This window comes from Oryctolagus cuniculus, chromosome 17, assembly GCF_051225735.1.
Source record: "Oryctolagus cuniculus isolate XC-2025 breed Fujian yellow rabbit chromosome 17, ASM5122573v1, whole genome shotgun sequence".
Lineage (NCBI taxonomy): Eukaryota > Metazoa > Chordata > Mammalia > Lagomorpha > Leporidae > Oryctolagus > Oryctolagus cuniculus.
In genome coordinates, this window is record NC_142883.1 from 2,205,176 (window position 1) to 2,216,482 (window position 11,307).

The window sequence follows — 11,307 nt, forward strand, 5'->3', positions numbered from 1 at the left end:
AAGCCCTGGCCCCCTCCCCTGACACACAGCAGCCCTGGGTGGCAGGGGCCGCGTGGAGACTCCGGGAACCTGTGCCCGGCGCCATCGGTGAGGGCGAGCCGGCCGCTCCCCTGTGTGCGTCCGGTCAGCAGCGTTCAGTGTCCGTGCAGAGCCCTCCTCCCGGGACGCAGAGCAAGGTCCAACCCTGAAAGGCAGCTTTGTGGCTCACTGTGATGTATTTATTTTTTTAAGATTTTTTTTATTTATTTGAGAGGCAGAGTTACGGGGCGGGGGGGGAGATCTTCCATCCACTGGTTCACTACCCAGATGGCTGGAGCTGCGCCGATCCGAAGCAGGAGCCAGGAGCTTCCTCCAGTCTCCCACGCGGGTGCAGGGCCCAAGCACTCGGGCCATCCTCTACTGCCTTCCCGGGCCACAGCAGGGAGCTGGATGGGAAGTGGAGCAGCCAGAGCTTGAACTGGTGTCATATAGGATGCTGGCACTGCAGGCAGAGGTTTAGCCGACTATGCCACAGCGCAGGCCCCTCACTGTGGTTTTAAAGGGACCCTCCCACCCCAGGGACAGCCAATGTACCACCACCCACACTTGCACCTGCTGGTGGTGGGACCAGAGCCCTCTGCAGGCAGTGACCCAGGGCTTGTCCCCGTCCACGGGCCCAGCTGGACTGGGGCCTGGGCACACAGCATAGGAGCCCAGGTGAGGGCAGGTGGGCATCTGTGAGAAGGGGGCGTCCTTGAGCCCCAGTGGGCATCCGGGATTCCTGGGGGGATCTGGCTGGGGCCAGCAGGCGGAAGGGCTCAGGCAGCCCTTTGCCCCTCCCCTTGGGGAGGGGTGTGCTACTACTCTGGCTTCATCCTCTCCCCACCAACAACCACACACAGCGCCCCCAGCCCAGCCCCCAGGGGCCGAACGCACACGGGCAGACACGCCTCACAGACCAGCCTGGGCACAGCGGGAGCAGCACAGAGGGACCCACGAGTGCCGGGCGCTGTCATCAAGCCTGTCGTGGGGTGTGCATGTGTGTGTGCACGTCTGGTCTGCCTGTGTGCGTGCGTGCAGGGGGCGTGCTTGTGTGTGCACTGCCCACAGGCGTTCCCCACGCACACTCAGAGCACCTGGGCCAGTGCCTTCCCAGGGTGGGGGCTGGGCAGTGACCCTGCAGGGCCTCCCGGGGGTCCTGAGCAGCGGGCAGCCAGGGCAGCTGGCCCCCACGGGCTCGCACAGACCCCTCCCTCTCCCCCTTGGCGCAGAGCCCCTCGGGAGCCAGCACTGGGGCGGGCCAGGGAGGGTGTGGAGCGGTCACAGACGCCGGCGAGCTGCCCGCCCAGGGCTCGCTTGTAACTGGACAATCAATCCTCCTTCCCAGGGGACTGCGCACCTTTCTGACCCCGCCCCTACCCCCCCGCCCCCTGCCGGGTGGCTCTTTCCAGCACAGCAGAGTGATGACTTCTCACCCAAGCAGATGTGGGGCCTGGAGGTAGACTCCAGAGCGGAGACACCACACGGGCAAGGCGGAGGCTGTGACCCCAGGGTCTCCACGCCCTGGTGCCCGGCCCCCTCTGGTCCTGGTGTCCGGAAAAGCCGATGGTGTGCGTCTCCCAGCTGGGCGGTGCTGCGTGGACAAGGGCAGGTGGGCACCGTGCACCCAGGTCGCCATTTGTAACCCACCTGCAGGCCCGTGCTGAGCAGGCGATGTCCAAGCAACCAAACCCTCCCCCGCCAGAAACGCCAGGCATCCGCGTGGCCCTCGCATGGGGTGAGGGCCCCAGAACACAGGCCTTGGAGGCCCCACTGGCACGAAGCGCCCAGAACAGGCAGGAAGCAGATTCCTGGTCGGCCCCGGGCTGAGGGAGGGGACTCTGGTGGGCAAGGGCTCCTGTGGGGGAGGGTGAAAGTTCCGAGGGCAGATTACAGCGAGGGCTGCACCCGGGACTTACTGAAAACCACTGGCTGTTCCACCTGCGGCGGAGGGCTCGCGGCGGAGTCGCTGTGGAAGGCTGTGTCTCCTCAGACATGTTCCTGGGGTTATTAATCTCCCCACATCCTGGTCCAGCGTCCCAAGCCAGGTGGACATGGAACACAGGCCCAGCTGCGTCAGGTGAAGGGATGGGGGGCGTCCCCAGCTGGGGGCGACGCCGAGCCCCTGGGCCGGTTCCCGTGTGCCTGAGGCAGCCGTGACTCACGGCAGAGGAGTCAGCAGCAGCAGCCAGGGCCGGCTCCTCCCTGCACGGGGAATGCAGCGAGGCCAGCAGGGCAGGTGGGCGTGGGCAGCGGGCTGGCCCGGCCCCGCTCCCGCCCGGGGCTCCCGAAGGCTCCCCCGGGGCCGGCTGTGAGACATCGAGCCGGCATCACCCCTCCTCATTCCCGAGGAAAGAGGTCACCCCGGCCCCCACCCGCCCTGGCGCCATGGCAGGCCCGGAGGTAGTGAGGTCCACAGGCGGCCTGGGGGGAGCGCGGACGTGGGACAGGCCCAGGAGGGAGTGCGCAGGTGGCAGCGGTCAGGGCCTTTGCCTGACCTGCACCTGGGCCCCGTCTCTGCTTGCAGCCCCTGCTGTGCCCTCCGGCCTGCCTGACCCCGCCCCCAGCCCCCGACTATGGCCAGACCCCTCTCCATCTGCCCCTCGCCCCCTCCAGCCTCCTTGTCCTGCCTCGGCTCCTCTGCTCCCAACACTGACTGCCCTTTGGTGGCTGTGGGGCCCCTTGCACCCAGCCAGCGCCCACCCTCATCTTCCAGCTGCCTCCCCTCTGCCTGGAGCTCTGGCCCTGCCCTCCCCAGCTCTCCTGAGGTCACTCATTGCAGCCTCCCCTGGCCACCAACTAAGCAAGCACACATGCAGTCACATGTGTGCACAATCACACATGTGCACACACGCACAGTCACACGTGTGCGCATAGTCACACACGTGCACCCACATCACATGTGTGCGCGCAGTCACACACGTGCACACAATCACATTGTGTACACACCCACACCATCACACACGTGCACATGCACAATCATACGCGTGCACACCCCGTCTGCAGAGGAGCCGGCTCCGTAGACATGTGGCGTGCAGAAGAGTGAGCGAGTGTGTGGAGCTGGGTGGTGGTCCTGCTGGTCTCATGGGGGCCGGGGGAGGTGGGTGTGGCCCTGTGAGGGAAAGCGCGGGGGGGGGGTTCGTCACCACAGACCCCACCCCCGTTCCTCGCGGCGAGGTGGCTGCGGGGGTTCAGCCTGGAAGGAACAGAAAGCAGGCAGCCGGGCCCAGCTGGGGGGCTTCCTGGAGACGGGCGCAGTGGGCCTGGGGCCGGAGGACAGAGTGTGGGGCCGGCCGGCCGGGGTCAGCCCGGCTGCCTCGGGTGCTCCCTGGCCCTCGTCTCCGGACCCGGCGCTGGGGCCCTGACAGGAATACAAGGCAGACAGCTGGTGCTGCTCGGCCCCCCGCACAGGCGACCGGGGTGTGGCTGCGAATAAGGAGCCACAATTACCTCTCCTCCCGTCATCCCACTGCTGGCCCCACTGGGGACCAGGAGGAAGGGCGGCCTGCACAGCCCACGGCAGCCCAGGAGACCACGGGCGCGGCCAGAGACAGCCAGGCTGGTGGGCAGCTCACAGCCAGGGCCGCTGGAGGCGGGGACAGACGGCGAAAAGCCCCTGTTCAGTCCTGCTGCAGGCCTGGGGGGTGGGGAGTGAACCAGTGGACGGAATAGCGCGCCCCCGTGGCTGCCGTGGAGGCTGAGCCAGGGAGTTCGGGGAGGCAGGAGCGGGCGGGGGTGAGCGACCGTCAGGCGGAGCATGGAGGGTCCCGCTGCCCAGGCACGGAGGAATCGCACGGCCCCTGGGCAGTGCCTCTGAAAACCACCAAGGTCAACGGAAGCAAAAGGCCGGCGAGGCACCCGAGGAGGGCGGCCACAGAGCAGCGCTGGGATCCGGAGGGACGCGAGGGGGAGACGGAACGAGGCTCAGAGCTGAGTTTGTCTGCACGGCCTCACGGGCCCGGAGGGACCCGGCACTCAGCCGCATGCAGGTGGGAGCGGCAGGATGACTGCCCTGGGGGTCTCCGCACGTCTAAAGCCCCACTGACTTCAGAGGCTCACCAAGGGGCCGGCGCGGTGGCGCAGTGGGCTGAGCCTCTGCCTGCAGCGCCCGCATCCCTTATGGGTGCTGGTTCAGGTCCCGGCTGCTCAGCGAGCCGTGCCAGCTGCAGGACCCGTGGGCGCACGCACGGAAGGGCCCGGGGCTCGGGCTGCCACTGTGCTGCTGCTGGCCTGACATTCACCACTTTATCCTCGAACTCGCCCCGTGTAGTGCAAACCCACGGGACACAGAGCACGCGTGTGCACAGACGCTGGCGACACACACCCACGCCGTCCAGGCACACCGGGGGCTCGGGGGGGCTCCGCTCCGGTGATGCCGGGTGAGCGGGACGTGGCACCAGCGGGGCAGGAGTGACACCGGCATCACAGAAGCCACGCCCTCTGTTCCACGCAGCAGCACGGAGAGGGACTGGCGCCCGCTGGGTGGCTCAGCCGCCGCCTCTGACACCCGTGCGTCCCACATCCGAGGGCCTGCATCTGAGTCCCGACCCCTCTCTCTGCCCAGCGGCCTGCTGACGGGCACCCTGGGAGGACTTGTGCCCCTGCCACTCACCCGGTAGACATGGGAGATGGGGCTCCTGGCTCCTGGCTGTTGCAAGCACCCGAGGATTGATCTCTCTCTCTCTCTCTCTCTCTCTCTCTCTCTCTCTCTGCCAGATGCTACGATGGAGGCATTGGCAGCGTGTTCGTGGAGCAGGAAGTGATGCAGAAACTGTCAAGCTGGTTTTGTGCAACCAGAGCCACGAACAGGCCACAAGACAGAAGCCGTGGGACCCCGGTGGCTCTGCATGCGAGTGAGATGTGCTCTCCCAACACTGCTGCACCCAGAAAGAGGAGTGGTGTGTGCACGCTAACGATGAGCCATCTTCATGGTTCTGTGTTTGGAGTGACAGTAAATAACCAAGAAAGGGGCCGGCGCTGTGGCGTAGCAGGTAAAGCCTCCGTCTGCAGCGCCAGCATCCCACATGGGAGCAGGTTCAAGCCCCGGCTGCTCCACTTCCGATCCAGCTCTCTGCTAACGCCCTGGGAAAGCAGTAGAAGATGGCTAAGTCCTTGGGCCCCTGCACCTGCGTGGGAGACCCAGAGAAGCTCCTGGCTCCTAGACTTGGCCTGGCTCAACCCTAGCTGTTTCAGCCATTTAGGAAATCAGAGGATGGAAGATTCTCTCTATTTCTCTCTCTCTCTCTCTCTCTCTCTCTCTCTCTCTCTAACTCTGCCTTTAAAATAAATCAATTGTTTTTAGAGAAAATAACAAATAAAAATGTCCTGACAACAGAGAGACGCTGGGGGAGGAAGAGAGGAAGTGTTGGCTGTGAGTCCCGGCATCCCTCTGGTGTGGAGGAAGATGCCGGCCCAGCCCCGGAGATGTTGGTGGAGGAAGGGACGGAGGGCTGCGAGCCGGCCATGCCCCTGCCTGCGGCTGGGGCCCCCCTGGAGGCTGCAGGATTCATGTGGTGTGGGGAGCCCGGGAGGTCTCCCACACCGAGCGGCTGGGGAGCATCCCCAGTGCTCGCTTCTGTGAATTGCCCGCGGCTGCCATGGGTGCTGCCGCCGCCGTCCTGGCACGGAGAAGGGGCTGGCCAGCTCCCTCAGCCCGCCTGACGCAGGCCCTGACCCCACCCCCCAAGACCCGCCTCTCACTCCATCCCCGTGGGGTCAGGGGTCACCAGGCACGCACAGGCCATGACAGCCCCAGAGCAGCCCTCCAGAGATGCCCACGGTCCACCCTGGGAACCGGGCTGACCCGGCAAAGGCAGCGGAGGCCACCACTCAGCCGAGCCTCAGCCGGGACGCTGCTGGGATTCCTGGAGGCCCAGTGTGGTCCCTTGGGTCCTGACAGGTGAGCGAGGGAGGTGGGAGAGTCAGGGGACAGCAGATTCAGAAACACGCCACGTGGGAGGGGCCTTGCCGGGGTGGGCACCGCGAGCTGGGGAGCAGGAGCCCCGGGAAGGTGAGAAGGCAGGGAGTCAGGTGCCCGTCCAGGGGTGGACGCAGCCCAGTCGAATGCTCGATGCAGCCCTGACGTCTTGCGGGGGTGGATGTCTGCCTGGCACCTGGCACCTGGCACCTGGCACCTGGCACGTGGGAGGGCCCGGGCTCCCATCCCAGCGCCAGCTCCCTGCTATGCACAGCCCTGGGATGGCGCAAGTGCTTGGGTCCCTCCCACCGTGGGCGAGACCTGGACTGGGTTCCGGGCTCCTGGCTTCAATCTCAGCCCAGCCCTGGTCTGGCCTTGACCAATGCAGGCATCTGGGGACGACCCTGAGATACGAGCTCCCTCCCTGAGTCAGCCTCTCGCTCGCTCTCTCTCTCTCTCTCTCCCCACACACACCGTGTGCTTCTTCCTGGGTAGATGGCAGATGTCAGTACCACCCTTGAAGACCCCCGCGGAGCCAGTGGGGTGGTCCCCGTCATGTGCCATCCAGCGACGGGTCTCGTCCTCAAAAGCACAGGCGATCCTGGAGGGAGAGCAGGTGACCGGAAGCAGGGCGGCCCCAGCCGCGCCTGTCCTCAGACGTGGCCTCGAAAGATCTGTGGCCCCTGACATGGCAAACGCGTCCTCTCCCGTGAGGACAGAGCCCTGGAGGAGCCGAGCCCGCACAGGACGGGCAACAGCTACGCTGGCGGCCTGGCCTGGGGCTACGCCAGCGCCACCCCCTCCAGCATAGTGCAGCCCCGAGGGGCCTGGGCTCCTGCAGAAGCCCCTGGGAGTCCCTGCCTCGCTAACCAGCCACATGAGCTGGACGCAGCCCGTGCTTTGCAAACCTTGCTGAGACACAGTCACGGCAGAGGCTGGGTCCGGACACCAATGACAGCCAAGATGTCACGGTGGACACGTGGTGACCTCCTCCACGCCGGGGCAGCTGCTCCACCCTCCGGCTTCAAGGAGACGCAAGCAAGGACAGCCTGGCAGCAGGACACGGGACCCTGCAGGCCCCCAGGTCTTGGGTGCGTTTTTTCAGGGAGAAAATGGCTGTGCACGGCTGATGGCCCCGGGGTCGTGGAGCAAGGCAGAACCATTTGCAGGACAGAAATAGGCCTGGTCTCAAAAACACGTCCAGGGTGCACCTGGGCCCCGCTGGATACAGTACCCAGCCATCAGGCAGGAGCCGGCACTGACATAGTCCATATAGAGCCGGCCACGCCAGGACAGCAGGCCCAGCCACCACAGGCAGATGGAGTCAGGCCTCGGCTGGGCCAGAGGCAGCAGGAATCGAAGCCCGGGGCAGAGAAAGTGGAACCCCACATGGGACCAAGGGGCCCCTCTGTGCTGGGCGTGAGGCAGTGGCCGTTTGGAGCCGTGGCTCAGGGCAGGGTCCCCCCTCCAGGTGAGCGTCCCCGGCAGCAGAGGGGGTCCAGGGTGGGCAGCAGAGGGGGACGATGATGTCACCAGGCCCTGAGACCAGCCGCAGTGTGGGGCGCTGCAGTCTGAAGCACACCTTGCCCTGTACGATTTCCCGGGAACAGAGACGCCCGCGGGCTGATGGCAGCCCCCCAGGGATACGTGAGCGGGGCGTGTGGCCTTATCCGGAGAAGGGGCCTTGGCAGAGATAACGGAAGAACTCGAGATGGTGTCCTCGTGAGAACCAGGAGAGGGGCAGGTGCCAACATGGCATTAGGAGACCACGGGGGACCCCCGCGCCCCAGCTCCGCCTCTGAACCACTTCCTGTGACGCACACCTGGGAGGCAGCAGCTGAGGGCTCAAGGCCTGGGGGCCCTGCCGCCCCCATGGGACACCCACTCGCACTTCCCAGCTCCCAGCCTCTCCTGGCCCAGCCCTGGGTGTTGTGGGCATTTGAAGGAGGGGCCAGCGGGTGGAAGATCTCTCTCTGCCTGCCTGGCTGACTCTACCTTTCAAATGAAAGCAAAGTGGACAATGTGGTGTTTTTGAACAACCACATATTAAAGATATTGAAGAGAGAGCGAGGAGAGATGACAGGGACACAGGAGCAGACCCCGGAGCCGGGGCAGAGGCTGGGGCGGAGCCACAGCGAGGGACAAGCAGCAGCGGCAGAGGCGGGCGGGTCCTCCCCGAGAGCCCCTGTGACGCCGGCCCAGCTGCTGCCCTTGGTTTCCGCTGCCCCAGCCGCCCGGTCGGTGTCGTTTCCTGCACAGCCTAGGAGGTGAGTCCAGGGAGCGGCAGCGGCCGGGGCGCAGTCCCGACGTGGGGAGCGCTGTGCCAAGTGACGGGCAGTGCTGGGGGCACTGTGGTCGGTGGGGACACGGGGACAGTGGGGGACACTGTGGACAGTGGGGGACAGTGGGGGATGGGGCAGCAGGGGACTCTGTGGATGGGGGGACACTGGGGGACGGGGCAGTGGGTGACACTGTGGATGGTGGGGGACAGTGGGTGACACTGTGGATGGTGGGGGACAGTGGGGGACAGGGGCAGCGGGGGACTCTGTAGACTGTGGGGTACAGTGGGAGACAATGGGGGGCACTGTGGATGGTGGGGGACAGTGGGGGACTCTGTTGGATGGTGGGGGACAGTGGGGGACAGTGGGGGGCACTGTGGATGGTGGGGGACAGTGGGGACACTGTGGACTGTGGGGGGCAGTGGGGGACAGTGGGGGACAGTGGGGGACTCTGTGGATGGTGGGGGACACTGGGGGACTCTGTGGATGGTGGGGGATGCCAGGGGCCACAGCAGATGCCCTGGAAGTGGTGGACACTGTGGATGGCAGCTGATGGCAACAGGTGCTGTGGAAAGTGGGGCAGTGGGGGACAGGGACAGTGCGGGACACAGGGGTAGTGGTGGACGCTGTGGACACTGGGGGACAGGGTGGTGGTGCTGGACACTGTGGGTGGCAGCACACTGGGAGCTGCCCGGGCCCTTAAGCACCAGGGCCCTCCAAACCGGACCATGAAAGAGAACGTTCAATGTGATCACAATGATTTTTTTTTTTTTTTGACAGGCAGAGTGGACAGTGAGAGAGAGAGAGAGAGAGAGAGAAAGGTCTTCCTTTTGCCGTTGGTTCACCCGGCGGCGCCGGCCTTACAATGATTATTTTTAAGTCTTTAGAGAAAAATCCACCATAGCCAAGCTCAGAGAGAAAGTAGAAATGGAAAAGATGTGCAACCGATCACAGAAGCAATTCTCTCTAAAAATACAGAACTGTGGGCCGGCGCCGCGGCTCACTAGGCTAATCCTCCGCCTTGCGGCACTGGTGCACCGGGTTCTAGTCCAGGTCGGGGCGCCGGATTCTGTCCCGGTTGCCCCTCTTCCAGGCCAGCTCTCTGCTGTGGCCCGGGAGTGCAGTGGAGGATGGCCCAAGTGCTTGGGCCCTGCACCCCATGGGAGACCAGGAGAAGCACCTGGCTCCTGGCTTCAGATCAGCACAATGCGCCAGCCGCAGCGCGCCAGCCGTGGCGGCCATTGGAGGGTGAACCAACGGCAAAAGGAAGACCTTTCTCTCTGTCTCTCTCTCTCACTGTCCACTCTGCCTGTCAAAAAAAATAAATAAATAAAATAAAAATACAGAACTGCAAAGCAACATTTAAAATAATCGATAGATCAGTCAACAGGGGAAACGGTCAAGCGACATCACCAGACCGTGGACGAGGACAGACAGACGGCTCCTGGGCACGTTCAAGTGCAGTGGGCGGCTGAGGCCGGTGCCGGGGATGGGGCCCCGCCCCTCCCTTCCCACCCAGCTCCCTGCTGACGGCCCACGTCCTTGGGCCCTGCCACCCACTGGGAGACCCAGAGCTTCAGCCTGGCCCCACCCCAGCTATTGTGAGCATTCGAGGGGCAAACCAGGAGACGGAAGGTGTCTCTCTGCCTTTCCCTCTCTCTCTGACACGCTGCCTTTCAAATAAATGAATGATATTTTTACAATAATTTAGCAATATGTATCAAACTTTTTAAAAAGATTTTAAATATTTTTGAGAGGTAGTGCTACAGACAGTGAGAGGGAGAGAGGGAGAGAGGGAGAGAGGGAGAGAGGGAGAGAGGGAGAGAGGGAGAGAGGGAGAGAGGGAGAGAGGGAGAGAGGGAGAGAGGGAGAGAGAGAGAGAGAGAGAGAGAGAGAGAGGTCTTCCTTCCGTTGGTTCACTCCCCAAATGGCCGCAATGGCTGAAGCAGTGCTAATCTGAAGCCAGGAGCCAGGAGCTTCTTCCAGGTCTCCCACGCAGGTGCAGGGCCCCAAGCACTTGGGCCATCTTCCACTGCTTTCCCAGGCCACAGCAGAGAGCTGGATCGGAAGTGGAGCAGCTGGGACTAGAACCAGTGCCCATATGGGATGCCGGTGCCACAGGTGGAGGATTAACCTACTGCGCCACAGCGCCAGCCCCTAAACTTTTTTTTTAAAGTTTGCTTGGGACATGCACCTGGCCTGGCAGTTAAGATGCCCTTGGGATGCCTGCATTCCCTGCTGGGGTCTCCGCTTCTGATTCCAGCTTCCTGCTAACACCCACCCCCACCCGGGAGGCAGCCGGTGACAGCTCAAGGGCTGGGAGACCCGGATGGAGCTCCTGGCTCCTGGCTTCAGTCTGGCCCAGCCCCAGCTGTTGTGGCCACTTGGGGAGGAACCAAAAACAAATTTTTTTAAGTTTTAAAAAATATTCTAGTGGCTGGCGCTGTGGTGCAGTGGGTTAAAGCCCTGGCCTGAAGTGCCGGCATCCCATATGGGCGCTGGTTCTAATCCCGGCTGCTCCTCTTCCAATCCAGCTCTCTGCTGTGGCCTGGGAAAGCAGTAGAAGATGGCCCAAGTCCTTGGACCCCTGCACCTGCATGGGAGACCCAGAGGAAGCTCCTGGCTCCTGGCTTCGGATCGGTGCAGCTCCAGCCGTTGTGGCCATTTGGGGAGTGAACCAGTGGATGGAAGACCTCTCTCTCTCTCTCTCTCTCTCTCTCTCTCTCTCCCCCTCCCTCTCTCTCTCTGCTTCTCCTCTCTCTGTGTAACTCTGACTTTCAAATAAAATGAAAATAAATCTTTAAAAAATATTCTAAACTCTACTTTTCAAAAATGGAAGCAAAATTCATTTAACAAAATGCGTGACTTCAGGGTGAATGGCCGGGAGGCGGGCCGCAGCTGATGCCCCCCTCGGCCCAGGAAGAAAACTCACCGCACCCCGGCAGCCATGGCCTCCAGACCGAGGACCGCCATCTCTCCCCAGGGTTCCCGGGCCTGGGGGTTTGTAAAAGCAGAATCACCCGAGTGTGGGCGCCTGCACCGGGTGCCCTCCGCACGGCGCTCTCACCACGCAGGCTGTGGCGTCTATCGGAA

The 11,307-nt window shown here is 63.6% G+C and overlaps 1 long non-coding RNA gene across 1 annotated transcript; it reads right to left on the reverse strand.

Moving 5' to 3' along the window:
* Positions 1 to 206: 206 nt before the first annotated feature.
* On the reverse strand, positions 207 to 2,955 carry LOC138845925 (uncharacterized). The gene is made up of 3 exons (XR_011383260.2): positions 1,938 to 2,955; positions 1,455 to 1,612; positions 207 to 425 (listed from the first exon to the last, which is right to left on the reverse strand). It is a non-coding gene; the product is annotated as an uncharacterized LOC138845925 (long non-coding RNA).
* Positions 2,956 to 11,307: the final 8,352 nt, after the last annotated feature.